Source organism: Phasianus colchicus, chromosome 3, assembly GCF_987193195.1.
Source record: "Phasianus colchicus chromosome 3, bPhaCol1.hap1.1, whole genome shotgun sequence".
Lineage (NCBI taxonomy): Eukaryota > Metazoa > Chordata > Aves > Galliformes > Phasianidae > Phasianus > Phasianus colchicus.
The window spans coordinates 72,166,175-72,191,560 of NC_143438.1; the positions used below are offsets into that span (position 1 = coordinate 72,166,175).

General features: G+C 45.2%; 3 long non-coding RNA genes across 4 annotated transcripts in view; 2 read left to right on the top strand and 1 right to left on the bottom strand.

Annotated features, from left to right (window-relative positions):
• The window catches only part of LOC149918670 (uncharacterized), a 32,494-nt gene extending 27,337 nt beyond the window's left edge, over positions 1 to 5,157 (top strand). For both annotated transcript variants that reach the window (XR_016465259.1, XR_016465258.1), the window contains 3 exons: positions 992 to 1,061; positions 2,194 to 2,410; positions 4,265 to 5,157. This is a non-coding gene — a long non-coding RNA (uncharacterized LOC149918670). The remainder of the gene's footprint in view (positions 1 to 991; positions 1,062 to 2,193; positions 2,411 to 4,264) is intronic.
• Positions 118 to 24,451, bottom strand: LOC149918672 (uncharacterized). The gene is made up of 5 exons (XR_016465256.1): positions 24,075 to 24,451; positions 13,746 to 13,878; positions 8,340 to 8,414; positions 3,508 to 4,371; positions 118 to 816 (listed from the first exon to the last, which is right to left on the bottom strand). It is a non-coding gene; the product is annotated as an uncharacterized LOC149918672 (long non-coding RNA).
• On the top strand, positions 16,176 to 21,666 carry LOC149918673 (uncharacterized). Its single transcript, XR_016465257.1, has 3 exons — positions 16,176 to 17,023; positions 17,115 to 18,560; positions 21,417 to 21,666. It is a non-coding gene; the product is annotated as an uncharacterized LOC149918673 (long non-coding RNA).
• Positions 24,452 to 25,386: the final 935 nt, after the last annotated feature.

The following is a 25,386-nucleotide window of genomic DNA, read 5'->3' on the forward strand; positions in this document are numbered from 1 at the left end:
TTAGGTCCCCTTCCACCACTCAAGTCCTGCAAAGGGGCTCAGCCTTCGCCCACCCACCCACCCTGCAGGAGGTACTCCAGTTTACCCATTCCAGGCTAATGTGGCAGCTTTGCTTAAGATATGCGGTGCTAAGTGTGGGCTGCAGAGGAAGGCTGTTGAAACCTTTTCCCCCTTGCTTCTTTCAGACCAAGCAGGGCATTAACACAGATGAAGATCCAAGCTATTTTGTAGCAAGTGTAGATCAAATGAATCTGTCTCAGCCTCAGTTGTACAATGAGAGACTTCTTTAATGGCAGGAAGTTGGCTGTTCCCATATTCTTCACCCAGACAAAAGTTCTGGCCACTGCTAGATGAGAAAATAGCGACAGCATTTTCTAAAGAGCCAGGGAAATAAAATCACAGAAGGAAGTGTTCTAAAGCCCTTCAATATAGCAAACTGTGTCGGCAAAGCAAAGATTACATCACCTCCAGAAACAAGGAAACAGCTCTGTGAAGGTAATTACAAAGTATGATGTAAACAGCTGGACAGGGGGATGTGTAAACACTGCAAAACCAGAATACTGAGTGCATTATCCCAGAGAATCAAATGAGGGCATTTCAAGGCATTAATTCAAGGTGTTAATTCACTAGCTCTCACCATTATCCCTGAGCATGAGAGGCCGAGTTTCAGTGCTGTCTTGAGAAGCTGTGAACATCAGAGCACAGAGATGCACATGCACATCCAGGTCCACCAACTCTTCTGGGGAGGGGTGAATCTCCAGCAAGCAGACGACAGCAGAGAGCAGGCAGGCCACGAAGCTGCATCTTGAGCCAGTTCTGGAAATTGTATTCAAAGCCACAATTTGTGTTGCTTTTATTAAGCCCCAGTGTACAGACAGGAAGCTGAGAATCAAGCGAGGTTTGGTGCCTTTCTCAAGGAGGTAACTACAAACTATTTTCATTTAGGCTGTAGAGTTACCAGGTTCAAATTTCAGCCCTTTTCTCTTTTCAGATCAGACTACCTAAAGGACTTTACTCTGCAGTGTGGTGTTTCAATGCAATTACATCACAGACACCAGCAGGTAGGAGCAATCTGCAAATGGACACTCAGCTTTTACTTTATGAGTCATTATTTCCACTGGGGTAAAGGGAAGGAGGACAGGTCAGCAGGACACGGATGGTGCCGTGAGCTGTGATCCCACATCGCCATAGGGTGCTGCTGGTCTGTGGGATCACTCCTGTGGTACATGGTGGGGTAGGCAAAAAAGCATAGCCAGAAGTTACTGATTTTCATTTAGATGCTCACCCTATTAAACCCTTATGATTCACCTTTTGGGAGTAGCTAGTACCATTTTTTGAGTTCCAAAACAAATCACAGTGAACAAAACAGCTCTCCCTGTGGTAGTTGGACTGGTCATGGTGCATATGTGGCAACCAGATTGAGCACATTCGGTACATCAGGGCCAGACAGCTGCGGGGGTTTGAGCCAGGCACAACACTCCCACACCATTTGGCTGTCAATTTTCTGGCTTCCTCTCTCTCACCTGCCACAATGCCAAAAGAATAAGAATGCAAATGAGAAGCAGAGGAGCTTAATATGGCTGAGCAAGTGCTCTCCTGGAGGAACTGTCCAAGCATCTTCTCCCTGTCCATGCGCTTTCCACTGTCCATGCTGCTTGGAGGTGAGATAGGCACTTTTCCACAAGTGGTTCACCTGAGAACCATCACATCAGCACACCCATATGTGACAACCTGCTCCAGACAGTTATCACCATCCAGAGCAAAATGTGAAAGTGCCCAGGTCTCAGGGCATTGTCAGTCTTTAGTTTCATTGGCTTCACTGGCAGCACAACCCTGTTGTTATCCCTGAACCAAGTCTTGGGGTTGCTAAATACATTTGGAGACAACTCTAGCCTAGGTGGTGCAGACTGCACAAGTGTGAGGTCAATCCTGCTCACTTGCGCCAGTCCCATCTCCAGACACGCCACTGGTAGTACCTCAAGCCCTACAGCTTCCTAATAAAACTTCATCTAGGAGTTGTCTGCTCTACTTCAGGGCTTGTAAAGAGCTCACAATATGTCAGAGCTCTTAGTCTTTACATTCTATACAATTTCCCAGTTTGCTGGCTGCCTTTAACACTGAATAAAAGGCAGACTGCGATCACACTGCCATTAGCAGTGCTGGGATTTCTCCTTTTGTTTCTCCTGTCCACAGGACCCTTAGCAACCTCCCTTACGGCCCACATCGCACGCCCATCAGTGGCAATCTCCTGTGCGTGCGTCAGACAGCCCTCCTACACCTGGACTGAGAGCAGCTCCCCACATGGGCCTGACACAATGCCTGCGATGTGTGTCACGATTTGTGGCACACAGCCTCACTGATGCAGTGGCATGACCTGCTGAGCTGTGTGGGACATTTGCTCTGTGATGAGGTGTGAGTTCTGCGTGCTCCGCAAACCTTTATTAATTTTAAACAGAACGGTTGGTGTCAATTAACTGTGGGAGATCTGTCAGTGTTTGTTAACACTCTCTATATTCCTTTATTAATTTTGCATACAGTCATAGATGTGCGTCTGCTCAGGGGAAACATCAATAGCGGGACAGCACATTTCCCCACAGGGCCCCATGTTGGGAGGCAGGGCTGAAGGAGAGGGGGAGGTTATCAGAGTGCCTGAGCACGCTCACGGATGCATAAAATAGTGGAACTTAAAATTAAGTGGCAAAAATTGTTTTCTGGAAAGTGCAGTGCTTTAATGCTGTGCAAACAGAGTAAAGGGGTTAAGTTAAAGGAGCTGGGAGCTCCTGGCACCTTGTAAAGAGTCTCCCAGCATGTGTGACCAGCTCTCCCTGTCTAGGAATCTGGGAAACTGGTGTAGCACAGCTCTATAGTCTGTTGACAACACCAAAAGGCCTCCACCTCCAACAAACATTTTTACACCAGTTCTTTTACCAGGAAGGTAAAATTTAATTCCTTGCACTTTGCTACTCCCAGAGAATCATTTTCAATTCCTGCACATGTATGTGTTTCTCAGAGCTCAGATGATGTCACCAAACATTTCCTTCTTTGATTTCCCCTGTTTCAATCTCCAGTCCTCCCAGTAAGCCTCAGGCACAGATCTGGTAAAACTCAAGAAGTCACAGGCAGATAGACAGACGTGACTGCTTCTCCATGGCAGTGGAGTTAAGGGGGGGATCTGCTGCCCCATGTGGAGGTGCCACCCTCAGAGCCTTGCCCCACTCTTGCGAGACTCAAGAGCTTGGGGAAACCCACTGAGACTCATATTACTGTTAGGTGATGGCGGGGAGTTGGCTGATGCTCTACTTGGAGAGAAGATAGCTATGGGTATGGGATCCTGGGGAAGGCAGCCCAGAACTCCACGCTTTGGGCACCTAAAATGTCACTCCTTGCAACCCTGCTCTGAGTTCATAGGGCTTTGCAATGAGTTTTAAGACACGGGAAACCAAAAAGACCAAAGCTTTACAATTAGAACTCTGAGAGGTACAACCTACTCAGACTTCATATACTTACTCTGATGAGGAAATTTATGAACTGGAAATGCTCATCTGAGCTTTGTAGTGTTAGAGAAGCCAGTTTGGATTACACACCACTGCAAGTCAGTCCCTCCTCTTCTCATCCAAAATTCAGAAGTGGTTTTTCCACTGCCTTGTTGGCTCTGCATGAGCTGTGGTGCCTGTGGCCCTACATTGTGCTGTAACAACCCCTGCCATGTCTTGCATGGGAAGGAGAAAAGGAGAATACAGCCCCACATAAACTCAAACTGAGGTCCAGCAGAGATGTGTCCCAGCTTGGAAGGCTCCTTGTAAGACATCTGGCTCCTGGCTGACTTCTCCCTTCCTTGTCCTGTTCTGTTCACTCTGCAGTGTGGGTGTGGAAGGAGTGTTCTGTTCTCAAAACTCACAGAAATGTTCATAAATGAAATGGTGAGGGGCTGGGTTTTAAGGTGCCTAAATGCTCCTCATCTGTCCCACCTCTAGGGGAGTGGTCCCTGTATTGTTTGTATCCCCCTGAATGGGCTAGACTGTAGTCTGGGCAAAATCATGCCAAGAAGCTTGATGTATTTGTGCTGTTCAAAGAGACCAACAACACAGTCTGTTCCAGAAGGTCTTTGGGGTAAGGTCTCCAAATGTCCTGGCTGCTCTGTACTAATATTTGAAGGTCAGTTGTTCTCCAAAAAGTGACATTGCCAGGCATTGTGGAAATCTTTCTAATCAACTCACAGATTCACCCAGCTGATAAGCAAAATGTTTACTTCCATATTTTCCAGGTCAGGGCAAGCTCAGCTCCGGGAGCTGGAGAGGCTTCTCTTGGGTCTTCTACCTGCAGGACTGGGGCTGCAGAGGTGGGACTCACATATCTGCAATGAGCATGGACCTGGAGTAGAAATATACAGTCATAAGTGAGGAAGTTCAGTAGTGCTAGCAGGCACAAAACGTAACAAAAAATTGTTTCATTCAGTGAATTCCCCAGAGGTGCCTGGGAAAACATCGATCAGCTATAAAAGATCCATTTACTCACAAATACTGTTTAGAGTAAAACTCTGCTTTGAAGTTTTGGAGGCACTTTCGCAACTGAGGGGTTTGCCCTGCTGTCCTTGGCCAAAAATAGTCACTTCTCTTATTTTTGTCCTGCTAATATACGCCAGCTGGCTGCCACCCTCCATTCCAGACACGGCTGCATTTCACTTCTGCTGTTTATGTAAAGTTTGTGCAGTGTGATTTAGGGTCCTTTGGGATGAAATGTACCATGTAAACATAAACTTTTGTTTCCAAGGCCTTTCTGTAGCCATTAAAAGCCCAATTCATCCTTCCAAGCAGGGTTCATACCCAGCATGGGACAGACAGACACAGCTCCCAGCATCATCTGGCATTCAGCAGGTTCACCTCTGGAACTTCGTTAAGCTCCTTCTGGAAGTAATACAGTGCTGCTCAGTACCCCAGCACTCATGTTCAGTTTGGACAAGGATTTTGGATGTCCACATAGAAGAGTTGTTTGATCACAGGGGTTTAGTTTGGTGTTTTACTAAATAAACTTTGCATTTACAAGCAGATTTGAATTTGGAGTTTTGCAGGTTCCTTCACGCTGGGCATTAGGATAGTTTGGATCCAACTGGTTAACTTACAAACATAGCCAAGCAGGTGATGAGGAGAAGGTTGAGCTACAGCCACTACCTGCCTCACTTCCAATTTCTTTATAAATAGCAAGTTTGAATTTTAGCTATCTTCCTGACAACTTCCTCTTTTTTGGCAGTAGGTCAAATATCCCTGTATTTGAGAGTAATGTATATATTTACTGCTTTCACAAACAAATCCAGCCCTACTGAGAAATTGTGACTGTTTATGTGAGGAGTAAATCTGGTCCAGTGTGATTACATCTCTCTGCCTAGGACAAGTAAGGGCCTATCCCACACTGTGCAACACATATCCACAATACTCACTGCACAATGCAAACTGCAACATTTGCAACATAGCAAAGCAAATTATCTGTAAGTTACGTTGCCTATTTAAATAAGTTAAAGTGCTCCTGAATATGTACTGATAGGAATTCCCATGTCCTTCCAGCTGCAGAGGGAGTGGAAAACCCAGGTCTTTCTAATGCAGCTGGACAGACTGAAAAAAGCTGTTCACTTTGCAAACACAGGCTGGTTAAATCAAGGGCGTAGGGTAATGTGTCAAACCAAGGCTATTCAGCCTCCACCCACTACAGCAGGAATGACATTGAACAACAGATTTCCCTTAGCATTTAAAACTGCAAAATGTAAAGCAGAGCTCATGTGCCTTAGCAGCGGCTGAAGGTGAAGTTCCACCTGTGCCCAGACAGCTCCAGCTGCTGCCAGCCCAGACAAGAAAGCCCAAGCCAATGTCTGGAGGTGGTGAGCAGGGAAATTTGAAGTCTTCCATCTTTGCCTCTGGGTCAACTCAGATGAATGCCTCTGCCTCCAAAAGCAAAAATTAAAGCAGATACCTTCCTTCATGAGTTGCTGAGCTTTGCAAGGAACACTGTTCCCAAATGCACAACAGCAGCAGATGGAGCGTGTGCTTTGTATCAGCACAGCAGCAGCCAGAGCAGCAGGAAAGGGGGGGGCTGCCTCAAAGGAATGCTGGGGAGCATTGCCTTGTCAAAACTCAACCATGGGTGGAGAACTGTGGCTATTTGCCCCAGGGTGAGTTAAATGAAGACTAGAAGGAACAACTGAGACCAACACCATGCCTCGTGTCAAATGCCAGGGGCTGCGAGTTAGAGGAGGAAGGTCTTTTTTGGCAGTCCTCCTTCCTTCTGAACACCACAGTCATCAATAAAGATCCTCACAGACACTGAACTAACATTTATAAAAGATATCTGGGGACTCACAAGGATCATTGAGTCCAACTTCTGGCTCAACATAGCACAACCCAACATTTAAATTCCATGTCTGAGAGCACTGCCCAAACACTTTCGGAACTCGGGGCCCTGTGCAGCCCGTTCCATGCCCACCGCCCTGTGGTGCAGCCCCTGTCCCTGACCCCCACCCGCCCCTCCCCTGACGCAGCTCCATGCCGTTCCCTCGGGCCCTGTCGCTGTCACACAGAGCAGAGCTCAGCGCTGCCCCTCCACTCCCTGTGAGGAGCTGCAGCCGCCATCAGGCCTCCCCTCAGCTCCTCTGCTCTGGGCTGCACAAACCCAGGGACCTCATGGTGGGACAAGCCCTCCCCTCACCCGCTGGCAGTGCTGGGCCAGGTGCACCCCAGGGTACGGTTGCCCTTGTGGCCGACAGAGCACATTGCTGACTCACGTTCAACTTGCTGACGGCCAGAACCCACAGATCTCACAGTGGAGCTGTTCTCCAGACTCTCATCCTCCAGCGTGTATACATATCCAAGGTTGGCCTGTTGCAGGTTCAGAATCCAGCACTTGTTCTTGTTAAGCTTTGTGCAGTCGGAAATTGCCCTGCTTTCTAATCTACCAAAATCTCTCTTGAGAGGCCTCTCCGCCCTCTAGTTAGTCAACACTCCTCCTAATTTAGTATCATCTGCATACTTTCTTAATGTGCATTAGAATCCTCCATCCTGATCATTTATAAAAGTAAAGAAAGAAAAAAGACTGTAAAATTGAGCCCTGGAGCAGCTGAATTTACAAGAAGTATTAACCTGTGCATTTAGCAGGTGAAGGAGACACTATCCACATCTCCCTTCATTTATAGGATGATATACCTCCATTACCCACTCCAGCAGAGTCTATCTCCTTCTAAATAAGGGACTCATTACTGGCACTTCCCTGAGGAAGAAGTGACCACTGGAGAGAAGAAGCCTGAGTGGTTGTGCATGATGCAGCTTTGGCTTGCAAAATAAAGACTTCAAGGCATTATTTGAAGTTAGAGTTATTTAGGATTAGGTGTCATGAGCAGCAGGTGTTTTGCTGAAGGTGTGCATGTGACACCAGCAGGTCCTACCTGGCCGCAGAACCCTGCAGCCTGTGCATGGTCTGCCTCTTCCCACTGAGACAATCTCCTGGAGCACAGTAGTCCTCTCCTGGTTTCATCACAGCTAGAATTACCACACATGGACACTCGTTCCAGGAGTCCTCATGGGTTCCTGAGATCTGCCACTATACTGGGCTCATCAGGCCAAGGTGGGCAAGAAAGCACAAGATCATCAGAGCAGAACCAGGGGTTCCCAGTGTTCTTTGGTGTCTCTTTGCCAGACCATGTGTTCACATAGGAGAAGGTACAGGCCACATATCCACCTTGCCTTCCTTTGCTATGTCTTTGCCTTCCACCCTCTTGCTAATATATCAACCTTCTACCTCCATCTTCCTATGCACATTCCAATTCCCAGCATAGAATCCTACATCTGTAGCTCCTACTGTCCAGCTACTCACCTCTTCTGACTCCCAGTTCCCTCATCCCCATCAAAACTGGATCAACACCATTCTCAACTCCATTTGCTGTCAAGTGCCACCCAAGCCCACACTATCTCCTTTCATAATCTTCCTGGGCCTGATCAGGTCTCCCCATGCTGCTGTAGCTTACACTGGGAAGTAAGATCTACTTCCTGTAAAAAAGCAAGTTACTCCTGTCCAGCAGCATACAGTGCCTCTCTTATTTTCCCATTGCAAATTCAAGAAACAAGGAAAGTTATTTGATTTTCCAATGTTGCCCACTATTTGAGGCTATGCAAGAAAGAAAGAAGGAAGTCTTCTACACCTTTCTTCAAGTCCCTTTAAATCTCCATGCCCACTCCAGCTAACATTATATTGATTAAAAAGTAATTGTAGCAGAGGATCTTAGGATGCTTTAGGTCCTAATGGCTGATCTGTGAATCAGTAAGGAGCAGAAACTGACTGAAACAGTGATTCTTACATACCTCCAAAGCTGGAGTGTCCTTGGACATCATGCTGGTCCTTTCACTGACATCAGGCACTGTGAAATGCCCGCATCCCTGGCATTAAAACAAAACAAAACAAAAAACAAAGCAGTGATGGACTCCTGCCATATGTAAAGAGAAAGGTGAATGACTGTACAGCGTATTGTGCCCTTACTACTTCAAAGGTTGCTATTTCACTCATGGCAAGCACATCACCATGACTGAAACATGGTACCAGTGCCAATGGCCAATGTGACATCTTTTTAGCAGAAATGTAAGAAAGAGAAACAATTTAACAACAACAACAAAAAAACAACAACCTCTTCTTAGCCCAGGAGCTCTCATAACTCACTTTTCCTTTCCATGGTTCCCTTTTTCATTGTGCTCCCCATATTTTACTCCCATTTTAACAAAGAAAAGTTCATTGCTGTATTGTTATTCCTGAGGGGAATGGCAGCAGAAGGCTGTCAAAGGTGCCACTATGTGTAGTCTGCTGTCTCCAGCACCGGCTGGGCTTGGGATGAGTCAAGCAGATAAGTTAGGGAACAAACACGTGGGAGAGGGAATGGGCCAGTCAGTGGTGTGGCAAGGGTGCACCTGTGGCTGACTCAGAGACCTAATCGATGCATTATCATTTCTCATGCATTCCAGCACAAAACCTTCAGGAGTTCTCATTGGGCTGATGAATTCCTCCTCCTCAGGAACAGGCAGCTGAGCCCTTTGTGTGGAAAACACCCGCATCTTGCCCGTGTGGCAGAAACATCCAGCCAGCAATTGTATGCTCAGGCTAATGGATGGACACACGTACCCCAGCTGGTTGGATCTAGCTGCATCATCCCTAGAGGCAAGTGGTATCAGAAGCCCGAGGAAGATTAGATATATTTTCTAATGCAATTAGGTAATTGTAAGGGAAATGGAGCCTCAAAGGAAGAAGTTCAGACATCCTAAAGAAAATAAGTGTATTACGCATATTATGCTAAAACCTGAGTCTGACAGAGACAGTAAAGTCCTGTTTCACAAAATTTGGCAAATCTTTCAGAAGATCTCAATGTGATAGGACTGTAATATGACTTCTCCCAGCTGCATCTCATTGCATGAGGGGCTAAGGCAGCTGCAGTGCATGACTCCATAGCACCAATCTTGAATGAAACCCTCTTTGGCTCCTTGGTGGAGCACATGGGCATCTCCCAAGGCTCTTTGCCTTGTACTATCCTTTTCATCACTTGTTCTCTATGGCTCTTCCCTCTGGACAGAGTAACAGTGAATGCTAGGGGCTGCTGATCATTTGAGACAGCTTTCTCCTTTCCTCGAGGCTCACAGTCCCTCCCTATCTCGGGCCTGGCTGTAAATGATAGCCTTTCTTCCTGCCTTGCCTCAGTTATTCTCGCTGTTCTTCTCTGTCCCTCTCCCACATCCTCCTAAATGCTTCATGTACATCTTTCATCTGCCTAGGGTGGGCTCCATGGGTATGCAGTGAGCACATAAGCTAATTAGTGACTGATGCTTCAGGATTTTAATTTGAACCTCGTGGTTCTGTCATGCCTGGAATGTAAATAAGGCACATGTTTTTGGGTGAGCATATGTGGTGTCCTTAGAGAGCTCATCAGTGGAGACCAACCTGCTGCTGAGGCCCAGGTGCAGCCTCTGCAAACGCTCTTAGAAATACTCAGAACACTAAGGCACTACTTGCAAATTGTTTTGAAAAATCCATAGCTGCTTAAACTTGCAACAAATTCCATTGGGAACATCACTAAGTGACTTGCAACTGCACACGTGTGAAAATTGTCGAATTTGCTATGAATCTTCAGAGAGGTGACAGTGTACAAATGTGGAGGAGGTGGTCAAGCTAGAGATGGCCTGCTGGCCTCCACTTCTGACCTTCCTCTGGTCCCCCATTCAACTAAAGTAAACTCAGTTTAAACAAGGGGAGTACAGTCAAGGCAAAGATGCTCCTAAGGCTAAGTTATTAGCATTACAAAGAACAAATAAAAATCGAATAAATGCATGAAGATGATCTCAATAATCTCAACAGAAGAATAGCTAATCTTTACAAATGTTAAGGAAAGACTTTTAGGAAGCAGCTGTCCTTTTGGTTACAAACATGCTAAAGTCAATTTAACATAGAAACTAGATCTGCATAAATAGTTTAGTTTTGAGACATTACTATCTAATGTTCACATCAGAGAGCTAGTTATACAGCTGCCTTCTTAGATTTCCATTCTCGCAGAGTAAGTAACCCTTTCCACTCCTCTGCAGGCATACTATATCAGAGATTTCAACAGAGCAACTCAAATAAACAGTATTTTGATGTCTCTTATTAATATCTCTTATTATCCTGAAACTATGCGGGGCAAATTTAAGGGTTCTAGGTTTTTTTTGTGTGTTTCTTCTTCTTAAAAGATATTTTCTTTATGAACCATCACTTACACCTAAAATGTTTTCTTAATTGTGCAGATTATAGGAATGGACACTTACAAGCGCACAGACAGCAACACTTCTGTGACGTAGTGTAAAGTCTAAGAAAGGCCAGACATTTCCCACAGGACTGGGTTTGGAGCTGCAGATGTCCCCTTGGCTCAACACTCCTCTCAAGAAGACCTTGCCTGGGGGCAAGCAGAGAGGCAGGGGGCAGGAGCAACACAACCAGCAGAATTCTGACTTCTCTTTCATGTGACCGTGCTTGGAGAGACTGTAGAGTCAGTCTTCTCTCAACAGCCTTGTTGAACTTAAAGGTGAGGTAGCCCTGGCTTGTCCTTCAGGTCCCTGAACTCTTCTTACTCTGCCTGGTGACATCTCCCTTCTTAGCCAGCAAACAAACTCTGTGCAAGGGCAATCTTGGAGCCACCCCAGATTTGAACTTAGCAAGTGGCAGACTTGGAAAAAGTCCCATTTACATCTCCAGAATAAAAATTGTTTGGTGTCTTACAGAGCAGACACTGAGTGTCTGCAAACATTCCCCTGAGCTTTCATTCTCCTTCTCTCCCTCCATTTTTGTAAAGAAAAAATTAAGCAAGCAAGATGTTTTCTGAGCATTTTGGCATGGCCTTATCTGGATAAAAGGTCTCATGACAGCTCTGTTGCCAACTTATAGAAATTTCAACAGAAACCTATCCTATAAAAATAGCTGCTTGCCAGGGTTTGTTTTGTTTTCTTCCCAACCACCTCTTGGCATTCATCCATCTGCAAACTCAAAAATAAATGTGCACAATTTATTACTACTGTCATCATTCTTTTCCTAAAGAAAGCAACTTATAGTCATTGTTCTATTTTGGAAATAAGCTAGAAGAGAAGTTTGTCTCTTGCCCTCATTTAGAATAGAAAAACCTGGCAGTTATTTCTTTGCTGAATTGAAGCAGTGCTGGGATATGATGCTCCCACAGCAGTCTTGGTCTTCTCTACTCAGCCTTCCTCCCTTCCCAGTTTTGGAGGGGTAGTGAAAATGATACCGCTGCAATGCTGGAGAGGGCAAGGGGAAGAGACCCAGCAGGGTTGGACTTGGCTATGTGGGCTGCGACAGGGATGGCATGTTTCCTACAGCAGCCTCTATTTCCAGCAGACATGGTACCATGGAGCAGGATGTCTATTTAAAACCACGAGCAGTAGGATGGGTACTAAAAACATGAACTCTGTGGCTTGCTGCCACAGAAAAATGGCAAGTGCCATTGTTAACTATGACCGAGCATCTTAAGAGAGTGTTATGAGGGACAGAGGGCACCACTGGTTTAGCTATTTATGTTCATTAGTTTATAGTAAATAGTAACACCATCCATGTATTTGTGTTCTGGACTCGTGTGTCCTTGGTCCTGCATAGCTGCAAGAAAGCCTCACCCCCAATACAAGAGTTTGAAACCCTAGGCAGAGCCACTGGTGGGACTGTGAGAACCCCCTTGTCCCTTCTCCATCAGTGATTCGCTCTAGCTTTCCAGAGCTAGAGAAACACTCAGTTGGCTCTTCCTTTGAAAAGCTGATCCTAAACCTCCTGTGCCCATGCTCTCCATCTTCAGTTGTGATAGAATCCCTTTCCTGTAGCACAAGAGCAGTATCAAAAACCGTATTCCTATTTGAGAAGCAGTTAGTGGTGGGGCAGCCAAGTCCCAAGCATGGGGACTCTGCTGATGGAAATGGAGGTCCTGCTGCATGGTGTGAGGACATCCCTCCACATGGGGCCAGGCCTGGTAGAAGCTGAGCATCAACTGGGTCTCACGGCACTTGGAAAACGATCCATGCCTTTTGCCTCTAAAGAAGAGAAGGCTTAGACCCACTTGCCTGGTATAAACATTAAAAGGATTTTGCATGCTTATACTTCTTTCCTCAGAGACAAATTATCCTGCTCTTTGTTGCCATGGTTTCTGGTTTCCCTGGCTACCCTGTGATATGGGGTGGGGGACTCAGGAAGGTGAGGGTAGAGGAGGAGTCCAAAAAGGATGAGAGCCAATTGCAAAGACCCTGAACAACACAGGCAACGTCAGCAGAGCTTTTCTTCCCCAGGAAAAAGGACAAAAAAGCTGAATGGATGTCTCTTGGCAAAGACAGTGGCTATGTTTTGTGCTCTTTGATGTTTCATAATTCAGCAATGGAAACAGTGTGCAACAAAATTAATCATCAGCAAAAGCGTATAACCCAGCATCCTATATTTCCTTACAGTTAGTGACAAGAAAATGAGTGGGGAAAAGAACGATGGTACAGAACACAAGTGATGGGAGAAGATGAGGCCATGGATGCCTGGCATGCAACACAAGTGGGATGTGCCACCTCCTGTGGCTGGCTGGGTGGTAACAGCATGAAATTAACAGAAAGGCTCTCCTCAGCCTCATACTTTGCAGACCAATACAACAACACAGCCAAGGCTTTGAGACTGACCTCTGACCCCAGCAAAAACCTCCACTGTTTTCCATCAAGTGGCTAAGCCTTGAGCAAGGACCAAGCCAAAGTGGCATGAGCCCCTTTATACAGCCACATGTTTGTGCTTGGGCAAGAAACCCAATCTGATCTCAGTGGCAGCACGCCAGGAATTCTCTCACCTTTCTCTTAATATCCTGTGACTCAGTGATAGATGTCAGGCCATTTAAGCCCAGGCAGTGAAGTTCAGGTTCTACAGCAATTATACTGAGTAGATGGGGAGACATGCTAGTTGAACGGGAAATAGGTCAGAGGAATGATTTGACCAATAAATTATATTAATGAAAAGTTCTTTAGAGAGCTGTTGGGTATATGGTTCTGCACTGAAATCAGCTTCACATGGCACACGGAGTGATTCAGAGATACCTGAGCTCACTCACATCAGAAGGAAAATCACTGCCTCAGCTGAGCTCTCTGCCCCAGATCACAGAAGCCAGTGTTTCAGCAAGGCTAATTAGCCAGGATTATCAGCAGCAATTCCAACCTTCTATCCCTGCAGAAACTCACCTAGACCCATCCTGGGTGTCTTCACCTGACATTGTCTTTGCCATACAGAAATATCCATGAGCCTGTTCAAAATCCACTGACGTCAAGTCTTGCCGGTCGGTGCTGGTGTCTGAATCCAGCCCAAGTCTGGTGTCTAGAAATAGAGTTAGCAGAAAATGAGGTGCCTGCCAGGAACACATAGTATCCTTGTGTTGCCTTCATTAATGGTTCATTTTGAAATGATTCTTGAAGATTAATTTGCTGTGCTCTGATTTGGAAATAGAGGGGAGGATTTCAGCAGGTTGAAGGGAGCAGAAATTCTCCCACTTCCTGGAGGCATTCATGGACGTATGTGTCTTGCCTGCAGACAAGTAAAGTCAAGGCAGGGTTTTGAGGGTACTAATCGCAATTCATTAAATATCCTACAGGGACTGCAGAACATTACTGTGTGTTGAGTAAAACTGACACTGTTGAGTAAACCAGGTAGTTTGAAGCTCGGCCATCACCTGTGATAACAGAGATAACTTCAAAGTGACATTCTCATCACAGCAAACTCAGGTCTAAAGATGTGTGACAGGCCTGGGCTGCAGTCAAATCTCTTCTGGCAGCACCTGTTTCCTTCCCCTTCTCAAACAGAAAGCCCAGACATGTAACACCAGGTGCCTGACGCCTGGCAGGTGGACAAACACCACCTGTACCACCCCAGGGCTGCTGTGCTGAAAGCTGTGTTCCCCTCTGCCCAGAGCTCCCACCACCGCCAGCATCTTTTCCCTCAACAGCAAAGCAGCCATTCTTCCTGGTCAAAATTCTTCAGAATATTCTTTTTCAAAGCCTGCCAGTGCCTGCGAGCCAGGAAACAATGCTTCTTTTTCAGTTGTCTGTCTGTGACTTACTTTGTGATTGCGTGCAGCCCCGAATCACGTTGCATATGCCTGAATACTGCAGGCCTTGGGGTGCCATTGGAACGTCTGCCTGGGCCAGCAGTGCCCTGCGCACTGCAAAATGACTCTGGCCACCAGGCACAGGACTGAGCAAACCCTGATATCCATGGGATGATGTTGGGCTGCTGGGGTGGCGGCCATGGCTGTGGGCTTTGCAGATCAGTATCACACTTCAGTTCGCCCCTTCTGTGCCTTCCAAGGAGCAGTCAGAGGAAGCTGACAGCATGCAGCAAAGCTCGGACAGCAGCAGCAGCCCAGCCTACACCCAAAGGGAGCTGAAATGGGAAGAAATGGTGAAATACTGTGATAAAAAACAACTACGGTAGATAGAGGCTTAGATATAGGCATCACTGTGCTTTACTCGCCCTGTGAAAATGCTCCTTGGGCCCCAGAAGTTTGGCCTCCTGGTTTCTCCCTCTCTGCCATACAAGACCCAGTGCACAGAGTTGTTTATTTTACGTTGGTGCTGAATTTCATATAGGGCTGATGCTGAACAAACAGCAGAAACTGGGCCTTTATCAGAGCTTGCTGTTATTTTTGTAGTGATGTTTGAAGAACTTCTACAGCACTAACAGTTTAAAAATAATCTTCAGCATCCATGAGATGTTATAAATTGGGGCTTTTATGTATTAGAGACAGGGCAATAAATGCCGAAGTGGATTTACTGGTTATTGCTGCTCTGATAAAAGGGTCATTAAGAGTTGTAAAAGTCTAAACGATAATGGGGGGATGCTATAAATGCTGTAAGTGAATAGAATGAAAGAACATGATATACTTGTCAGCTGAGGTCACTTCCTAGTAGTTTATAACCCTCTGCTAACCACTGAAGAGAAGCTGGGTTTGCCTGGCCAGGAAACTAAAAATGCAAATCAGTTTCTCCTCTGGGCTCCCAGGCTTCCCAACCAGCCTCTTGCTGACCAGTGCCCATGAAGTGAGCCTAAATCCATGTAGGGGCAGCAGCATGTGGCACGTTGTGCATCAAACACAGGGCATTGCCAAGGACCTTCCATTCTCCTGAATGCACAGGGAGTTCCACTAGCACGCTCCCGCAGGACTGATGATGACTTCACTAGTCTATTTTCTCGATTGGCCCTGCACGCAGCACCTGATCAATGAGCCCCATCAACATTTAAATGTGGAAATGATTTTACAATGAACACCATCAATTCCCACTGCTTATTACAAGCGGAGCTGGGGACAACATCTGTTACTAAGGTCTCCATCATGCTACATTAGAAGCCTTGTTTTTCTGTTGCTTATGGTTATGTCAAACCTTAGATAGCATTTTAATTCGAAATCTCTGCCTCCTGTTGAATTACTGTGGAAAATTTCAGCCAGATCAGCTTGTTGTCCAGCTGTGAGGGAAAAAGCCTTCATTAAAACAACCAGAAGTGACTTTTTCTTTGAGGAACCCTGATTTCTTTACTATTAGAAGATGGTTGTGAAAGCAGCCTTTTTTTTTTTTTTTTTTTTTTTTGATAGATCTGCTTTTTGCTATTGCACAGGAAAATCAGAGAAAGCTGGTGAATTATGTTCTCTGGGATCAAAATGAATCAGTTGACACTGACCTGGCAGAGACGCATTGCCCCTTTCTGACTGGGGTGTGCTCCTCAGGGCCGCACTTTGTCTGCAGTTATAGCTGGGAAGCACTGTCAGCCCAGATGCCAGAACTAAGAACAAATGGTGATTTTTGTTTCTTAAAACAACCACACAGCCAGGTGGAAGGGTAGCCTGATTTGAATGTGGAGAGTTTAGGACATGATATGCCGTACAGAGGACATGATATGCCAGAGGTCAGGCACTGGTATGGCCTGCTGAGGGAGGTGGTGGAGTTGCTGTTCACGGCAGTGTTCAAGAGGCATCTGGATGAGGAGCTACAAGATATGGTTTAATGGCTTGTGGTAATGGGAGAACGGTTGGACTAGAAGATCTTGAGGGTCCTTTCCAACCTTGTGATTCTAAGATTCTACACAGGATACAGAGAGAATAAACTGGGAGAAGGAGGCAGGAGACCAGTGAGCTTCAATCCCATAACAGGAAATCACCATCAGTTTGGTTTCCCTGTCCCTCACCACGCAAGGAACATTACTGCAGTCACCAAACCAAGCACCCAGAGGTGGGAAATGTTTGAGCTGAGTGAGCTACTCCAGAGATCTGATCCCATGAAAACCTGAGCAGGAATAAATAGCTCTGTTTTCAAAGCAGGCTGAGGAGTGTACAGTAAATACGAGCTGGGCACACAGCATGGTGTAAACAAACAGCTCATCCTCTGCACAGCAGAGTGGGAAAACTTCAGGCAATCCTGTGGCTGGAGATGGTATCAGAGTAATTTGGCACTGGGAGACAAATTACAGTTGAGTAAGTGTCCTTAATTCTGGCATTTCTTAACTTTCCAGTGTTTGCCTTTGCAGCCTAACCACATTTTTAACTCCTGTGATAAACACGATAGCACGGCACTGCGTATCGCCCAGACATTGCAGCTCCCTCTGACCTAGAAGGAGAGGCACGTCAGATTACTTCATGCAACAAGACCTGACCAGGCACATTTCCGCAATGTTCTCTGCAGCAGATGATCTCAGGAGCCCGGTATTTTACCTGTTCTCAACTCCCTTCTTTGGTGCAGATCACTGGAACACAGGAGCTTCACTGACTGCATCTTGGTCAGAAACTGATTTGCTCTGATAGGTACCAGTGCACCTTGGAATATCAGTTTCACATGAGTAAACTGATCTGAAGACTATTAAAAGATTGGCTGGCATTTGGGCAAACAAGATGTGTATTTTTTCCTAATGTGAGTCATCTTTTTATTTGACTAGTCACACAACTTTTGGATAATAGGGAAAATATTTCTGAAGAATGTACTTGTTTTAATCAAAAGAGCATTGCTGTTGATTGCACCTGTTTTCAAAATGTTGCATTTTCCAGTTAGGAACAAGCACAATGATGTAATTATTTTACAACTTAACTATAAATAGCAAGTGACCAGAAGCAAGGGATTTCTAAACATCAGATGAAATGAGAAGTTAGTGTCTGAATCATCTATAGAACACTTGCAAATAAAGAATCAATGGAAGGAAGATAGAGGCCATGGTGTATACTCGAAGGGGAAGAAATTCATCAATAAAATAGTATGAACAACTTTTACTGTAAACAATGTTTTAAGAAAGAGTAAAAGCGAGCTCTGTCAGAGAAGGCTTCTCAATAAATATTTTAAAGCAATCAGTGACATTACTCAGAGAAAAGCAGTCCAATCCCAGTCCTACAAAGACCTGAGCATTTATCAGCTTTTTTTTTGAGGGGATAACCTCATTTCCAGGGCACGGTTGAGAACAGACAGGCAAGTTTGTTTTGTTTTCCATTCATTTTTCATCTTCTCATTGTTGTAAATGGCATGCTGTTGTTTCAGCTTCCAGCATTATGGTTAAGCTGCTTATAAATACAGCATGACTGCAACGTCACTCATGGAAATCATGGTGGGTTTATTTACAAAATTGCTCTTGTGTAACTGAGTGGTGAATTCTCCTTCAACCTGAGTGTTCTTGCCTAGCATTCCTCCTTGTTTTTAATTTCTTATAATATGCATGCTAATACTCTTAAGAGCTTTGCTCATGAAATCTACATTTGCAGTGGGCTTTTAATTTACAGCTTGAATGTTATTGTTCACTTGCTTCTTTCCAATAACAAAGGACTACTGCTGTTCCTGATGTTGTCAGAGGATCTGAACGTTCCCTGGGAGTGCTATGAGAAGATCACACGGTGACAGCACCTTCCTTGGGGCTGGGGTGGGACAGTCCTGCCCTGTCCTGCTCAGAACATCCCTGCTGCTGGGCGCTGAGCATCCTCTGCACAAAGCCTGAGGGGCCTGAGGGTCCCTGTCTGAAGCAAAGGAAAAGAGGTTGGTTCCAAACCCCACTCTCCAACATTTCCATTTCTTAACTTCTGCCTCCTTCTTTCCCTTTTCCACAGTTAAAACAACCTCACAGCCTTGATGGAAAGCAATCCACCTCTTCCCCCCAGGTTCTAGCTGTGATGCTTGTTTCTTCGATTGCTCACACAGCAGCATGGCTTTCATAAAGCAAAGCATAGCATGTGCCTAGCATACACTAGCAAATCACAAATCAAGAGATTAACTCAGAAGTAATTTGATTCCTTTCTTAAAAAGCAATGTATTGGGTACAGATTTGCTGTAAGGTTTTGTGTCTTTATGTTTCCAAGTTTCTATTTAATGGTGAAGGCTGGGGATTAGCTTTAAACAAAATAATAAAAAAACACAAAGCAACACCTAAGGAGAACAGTTTCTTCCTCAGACGCATGACTTCTGGAATGGGAGCTAAAATCAAAGCATAAAACAAACACAAAGCGTTAGAAGTCACGAGAAGCAGAACCACAGAAAAGACAGATCTTTGCATAGCTTTTATTGTGCCTCATGAGTAAATAAACGATGAGGTCAAACAACAAATAATGACTGTGATATATGATCTACTCTGTAAAAAGCTCTATGTTTGGTCTGGATTTATAAACAAACTAAACAGTTCTCTGAAAAACCGTATTTCATATACTTGTACTTTAAAAGCTCTTTTACTCTGTGGCAGTATGTGAAATAAATAAGAACCTAACTCTGTATTTACATGCAGTAAATGTGCACAGTGATGTTTTGAAAAGGACGAGAGTTAATCATGCATGAAGGGTGCTACAGAGGGAGGTGAGGCATTGGACTGGCTGCTGAAACTTCTGAGGTGCAAAGGGAGCACATGGGCCCAACGGCGGGTTTTCTTGGGAGCTTTTCTGGGTGTTGTCAGTAAAGGTGTGATTCACCTTAGTTGAAAATACAAGAGCCAAGAGAGGTATTTCCAGAAGAAAGAGAAGAGGGGTTTCAAATGAAAGATTTGCTGAAAGGAGAGAAAAAATATAAGGCATTTTGCATTATAATATATCGTAATAAAATAGTTAAAAAAAATAAACTACTGTGAAGTTGTTAAGAGAAGTTTAGTGACCCTCCCTGTGAACACTGTAGCAGACAACCCACACCCCAGCATCTGCCTTTTCCCACTTATCCCATGTGGCTGTTACCTTCAGGTGCACTGCTCAGGCAGGGCTCACCTTGTGACCCTGCAGCTCCCAGCCCCACAGCTCTGCCAGCTCCCTGGCCAGGGCTTCCAGCCCATGACACATCTTCCCTGGCTCAGTCAGATCCTAGGAGAAGATGAACTGCCCTCCAAGGTGCTCCTCTCTCCCTGTAGCCAGCGATGGAGACAGAATCACACACACACAATCACAGAATTTTAGGAGCTGGAAGAGATCTCTAGAGATCATTGAGTCTAACCCCCGTGCCGAAGGAATGGTGCTCTCAAGCTGTGTGCTTGCATCCTGATGGCAAGAGTGGCCAAGGAATCCCAATCCTTTTCCTAGGATCTCTCACCTGGTTTTGCTGGGATTACACAATGCTGGACCATTTGGCCCTAGAGGAAAAGAAGAAACCAGAACAACCACCGAAAAAATGAACAGTGTTTGAACCAACACCAACAAAATGGTGTGGAAAGACTCATTTGAGTCTGGAGTTACTTAACCCATGTTTATAAAGCAGTGTGAAGGTGAAGGGGTTTGTGTCCTTCGGAAAGGAGAGCTTCTATGGAAAACGTTCATTACCCACTGCCACTTGGCATCAGATCAAATCTGACATGAACCACTGCATCAATAAATAGCACTGAAACTAAAGGGGAGTGCTACTGGCAGTAGGAGAAAGGAGCAGCAGACTGGCTGAATTCTGTCCTGGTGCATCTAACAGAAAGGAAAGGAGCAGCAATCCAACACTAACAAAGATGCAGTGAGCATCAGAGTTCTCCCACAGAGGCTGGCACCAGCATGGCAGCCCAATTGCTGGGTCAGGCATGCAGGTTGCCCTTCTCCACCCCTAACCTGTTTGTGGACAAATCGTTAAACTCTACATCCCAAATGACTTCAGAATTTCAGCCTGACCCTCAACTCCCTCTTTGCTGAAGCACTGTTTATTGATGCTAACAATAAATGATATTGTGGAGTGAGTCTTTATCTTAGCTGATATACTGTGTTCATAAAGGCTGATGTAACAAGGGTCAAAAATGTCTTGTGATAAATCTCTTCTCTCTAACCCCCACGTGAAATCAACCTTCATGTATCCTAGCTTTTATACTGCTGGGCAAGGAGACAGCAGCTTGGCACAAGTGTGTGCAAATCCCTCAGGTGCTGGGAATGAGAAGCAAAGATTCATTTCAGTAATAAAGTTTCAGCCTTCTAGGGATGAGGTCAAACGAGAGCAGCAGAGGGCTGGCAAATGGGGGCAGAAACTTCTGTACACGTGAGCAATAAATCAGCCTTCCGACATGGGTTTGTTTCACTCTGCTGAGTAAAAATATCCTCACTGCAAAGCAAGAAATGTCCATCGGTCAGTGCCGTAGAATATTTTTTTCTACCTGAATTTGAATTTTTTGCTTGTTTAATGTTTGAGCCTGACTGGCAAGGGGCGAATCATGACCATTTCTGTGCGTCTCACACCAATGGGAAAGCAGTACTTAGTAGCAGTGCATTGAACAATTTGGTATTTGCTGAGAGCTGTTCATTGTAATGGAAGAAATCCAGCATTTAGGGTAAGAGCTGCTCACTGCTGGAAGTGAGAGTGGTGCACTCCAGCATGCTACCCTCTTTTTTCAAGTCATTGAAAACACATGTTCCTATCAATATGCTTACATTGCCACGTCTCTGTGTTTTGTTACAGAGTAGAAACTACTGATCAAAATGACAAAGCAAACTGGAAAGCACGAGGCCTACTGACATTACGACATGTTGCCATAACATTTCCAAGAAGCGGGAACCTGCTGGGTGTGTCATGGGTGGCACCGCACACCTCCCAGCCGCACTGGGGCACGGCTGCGCTTCTCTGCAGCTGGGGGGGCCTTCAGCTTGGCTCTGTTCTCATAACATCCTGAACTGCCCTCACAGATCCCTTTTGAGGGCAAAGGCAGCAGCCAAATTTTCCCAGTGCTGCTTTTACAAACGTCCTGCCCCTCTGTGCAGCTCAGGATTGTTACATGGAGGCACGCTGGCTCGCATTAAGCTCCAGATTTCTGCAAGTGCCAACTGCAAATCCACAGTGAGGAGGAGAAGGGAAGAAAACCCCGTAAGCAAATATAACATGTGCCAGCTGATACGTACATGAACTTTTCTAAGGAAAGGCAGAAATACTGGTTCTCTAGCAATCTATCAGTTTCCTCTCCTCTTATTTATGTACCCTTTAGCCTGGCTATAAAGTGTTTAACGCAAGAATTTATTGCAAGGGACTGGTTATTGATTTGCAACCACGCACATCTGGAAAACACGAGCCAAATAAATGGCCGTTCTTGAACTAATGAAAATTTAAACTCAATGCTAAAAAATCATGTTGGTATAGAATCTTGTGGGGCAGTCTGAATGCAGTTAAGCCACAAGGGCCTTACAGAGATGAACTACATCATCCTGAAGTATTCTAGGGAAGGATTACGTGATGGCTGTTCCCAGGGTCAGTGGGATTCACGCTGTGGTCTCCCATGAGACCTCCCCGATGCTTTCTGTGAATGAAACAAGCTAGCCCGTGACCAAGCAATTCAGCAAACTTTCTCTCTGGGAGGGAATCCAGGTTCCCTCTGTGTCTTTTTTTGTTTCATTCTTTCCCATCTCTGCCAAAAATGACGAGTTCAAGGACTAAGCCTGAATTTCCTGCCAATTCCTGTCCAACCATTGCCGTTGACATGCCGACTCACTGAATGGGGAGGTGTTATCTGCCTCTGTCAACAAATACCATTCTCTTTGCAATTCCCAGGGCAGGACCAAACTCTTCACCTGTAAGGTCAAAGTTACGTAAGCCTGGGAAAGCTATTTAGTAAATGAGTCCAACTCTGATACATGCAGGAAGAAGTAGTGCAGCCAGCTGAGCTCAAACGCAATGCCTCCTTTCCCATCGCAGGAGCCATATGAATGCTTGGCACTTTCACTAGGAATATGAACCAACATGAAAAATGTTTGCTCATCTGAACTCTTTGTAAATGAATCTCTTCACAAATTACTCACTAATGACAGATCTCAGCCCAGATATCTGTTTTACCTGTGCAGAAAGCACTTGCATAATCCATCCAAAACAACAAAAAACAGAAAACAAACAAACAAAAAAACCCTACAAAACAAAATACCCAGAAAAGACTTAAAAGCAAAGAATGTACTTTTTGTTTTGAGATCATTGTATTCAGACCAGATGTCCAGTTTTGATACTTTCTGCTTGAAGCAAACCCATGGCTTTCTTTCCCTCCCTTTGCCTATATTTTCTTCTTCCTTAAGCACTGAAATAAGGTAATATAACCATATTAAGCCATTATAACACCACTAATAACACTGGTAATAAATATCTTGCATTGATGCAGTGCCTTTCCTCTGGGGCTCACACTGTGCTTTAAAACATCAGATTTGGCATTTCTTCCATAGCTTCTGTGTGAATGGAATAAATTGAGGTCTCTGTCCAGTGCTCCTCTCTTGTTGCACTGTTCCCCTTTGTGGCATTGCTTCCCTCTTTGTAGCGTTGCTCCTTTTGCTGCCATCTCTGTCTCAGCAGTTCATTCAACACAATGAGGTCTACCCAGAGCAAACTGAATGGGCTAAACAAGCTGTCATGGGCACCAGAAATGTTACAGCTACTTCAGCTGGAAGCAGAGCACAAATCCAAGCATCGCAGTAAAAGAGTTGTGCTGTTCTCTATGCTTAAGTTTTGATAAACCTTATGCATGTCATAAGCTGAGGTAGGAGCAGAGAAGATTGGTGCCACTGTTAGAGAAGTACTGCGCTGCAGAAATGAATGAGAATGGCATAAACAGAAAAATATGGAGAGTTTGGATGAAAGAGGAACAAAACAGCTAAGTCATGGCTCGTGTTTATATCTGTTATCAGAGCAGATAGAAATGCACCTGTGTGAAAGAGAAATAGTTTGCAAACAAGGCAGTGATGTTCTAGTAACACTGTGAGCTTTGACACATGGGTGAATCATTCCCATCAGTCAGAATCCTTCCTCAGAAGACCCAGCTTTATCATGCATCAATCTCTCATCATCATTAATTGCTATTGAAATTGTAGGCATTTGCTGTGGAACAAGCAGGAAATAGATTGTCATGAATCAGTGCCTCAACCAGTCCAAACATGATAGCAAGGCTTGCTTCCGTCATGGTGATTCCCCAGGAAAAGCACTTATGTAACTGGAGAGTTATGCATAATTTTAAAGCAAGTCCTGCCCACTTGTTAGATGCATTTGTTAGATGCGTTTTTTCATAATGCATCATATCTTATTAAAGCAGCTATATGGAATGATGCAGGTGCCAGTAAAAGCAATAATTTCCAATGAGGCCATTCAACTCACATGACTCTGGGTTTGGGAAGCATTGGTTCTGGAACTGATGTTCAAGCACAGCAATGCTGAGAATGGGTCAGTGAGAGAACAAAGTGCTCTTCCCAGATGAATCACTCTTCTTCAGAACATCCAAAAATGACATCTGTGATTTTCAGTGCTGCCTGGGAGCTGCAAATAATATCCCCAGGTAGAAGCTGCATTGAAGAGCAGTGCATGCCTGACCCACCTCTCCTGCTGCAGTCTAGGAAATTTGAGCAGCCAACAAACAGCTCAGGAATAGGTGCAGCCCATGTGCATGGCCAGACTGTGCTTTGCCCTTGCTGCAGTCTGCTCCTACTCACTGCACTGAAAAGCAGCACCAGCTGCTGAGGCTGCTTGAGTCCTTTAGTAATATGAGATGCAACTCTCCAGGAGGGATCTGGTGTCTGCTTCACATCAGTGTTATTGGTTGTTTTCTTGATTTATAATGTCAGGGCAAACTCATTCCTGCTTAAATCTGGAAACCCACCAGAAGTAGTGCTAGTTCCCTTCCTTCTGCAAGCAGAAAGGTGGGCTGGTGGGCCAGCACCAGGGAGCAGGGGGGCAAGTGCAGGGTCTGCAGAGGAAGGGAGCCTGCTAGTACCTTTAACAAGACACCAATATGTGAATTTGTGAAAGGTGGCACTGCACCACTTCTCCGTGGTGTGACAATAGACAAGCACAATATTCCCAGAGTGTCTTCCTGGCTGCAATCAATCATTTCTGCTAGTGTCAGTGCCAGGAATGAGGTATTAGCAACTTCCAGCCACGTCAGCCCTGCCCTGCACAGACAGCACTGTTACTGGGAAAGTGACCTGGATTCTTTGTTTTGCACCAGCTGAAGTGTTTGCCAAGACCTAATCACCTGCACTATGAAATGCCCCTAATTGCACCATCATCCCACCAGTGTCACCAGGAGCTGCTCTGGGCCAGACAGCTGCTGAAGGGGCAGTGTTGCTGCACAAGGTGGCAAAAGGCCAGACTGCCTGTTTCCTTAGAAATTCAGCCCTTACAGCAGGGTTGCAGGAAGGAGAGACCCCCGAGGCTCTGCAGTTTGCAGGGGATGGGTAGAACAGAGAGGCTACCAAATAAATCCGCAGGGAGAGAGATGGGAGTCACCAAAAAAATGGCATGAAAAAGTACAGAACCAAAAGAAGTGATAGTGAAATCAGAGATATGTGTTGTGTGAGTGTCATCATAAGCAATAATATATATATATATAGCAGTTTCATAAGAGCTGACCAATGTCCTAGGTGGCAAAGCGTGAGTCAAAGGAAGTGCCAAGCTGTGAGTCATCCACCTC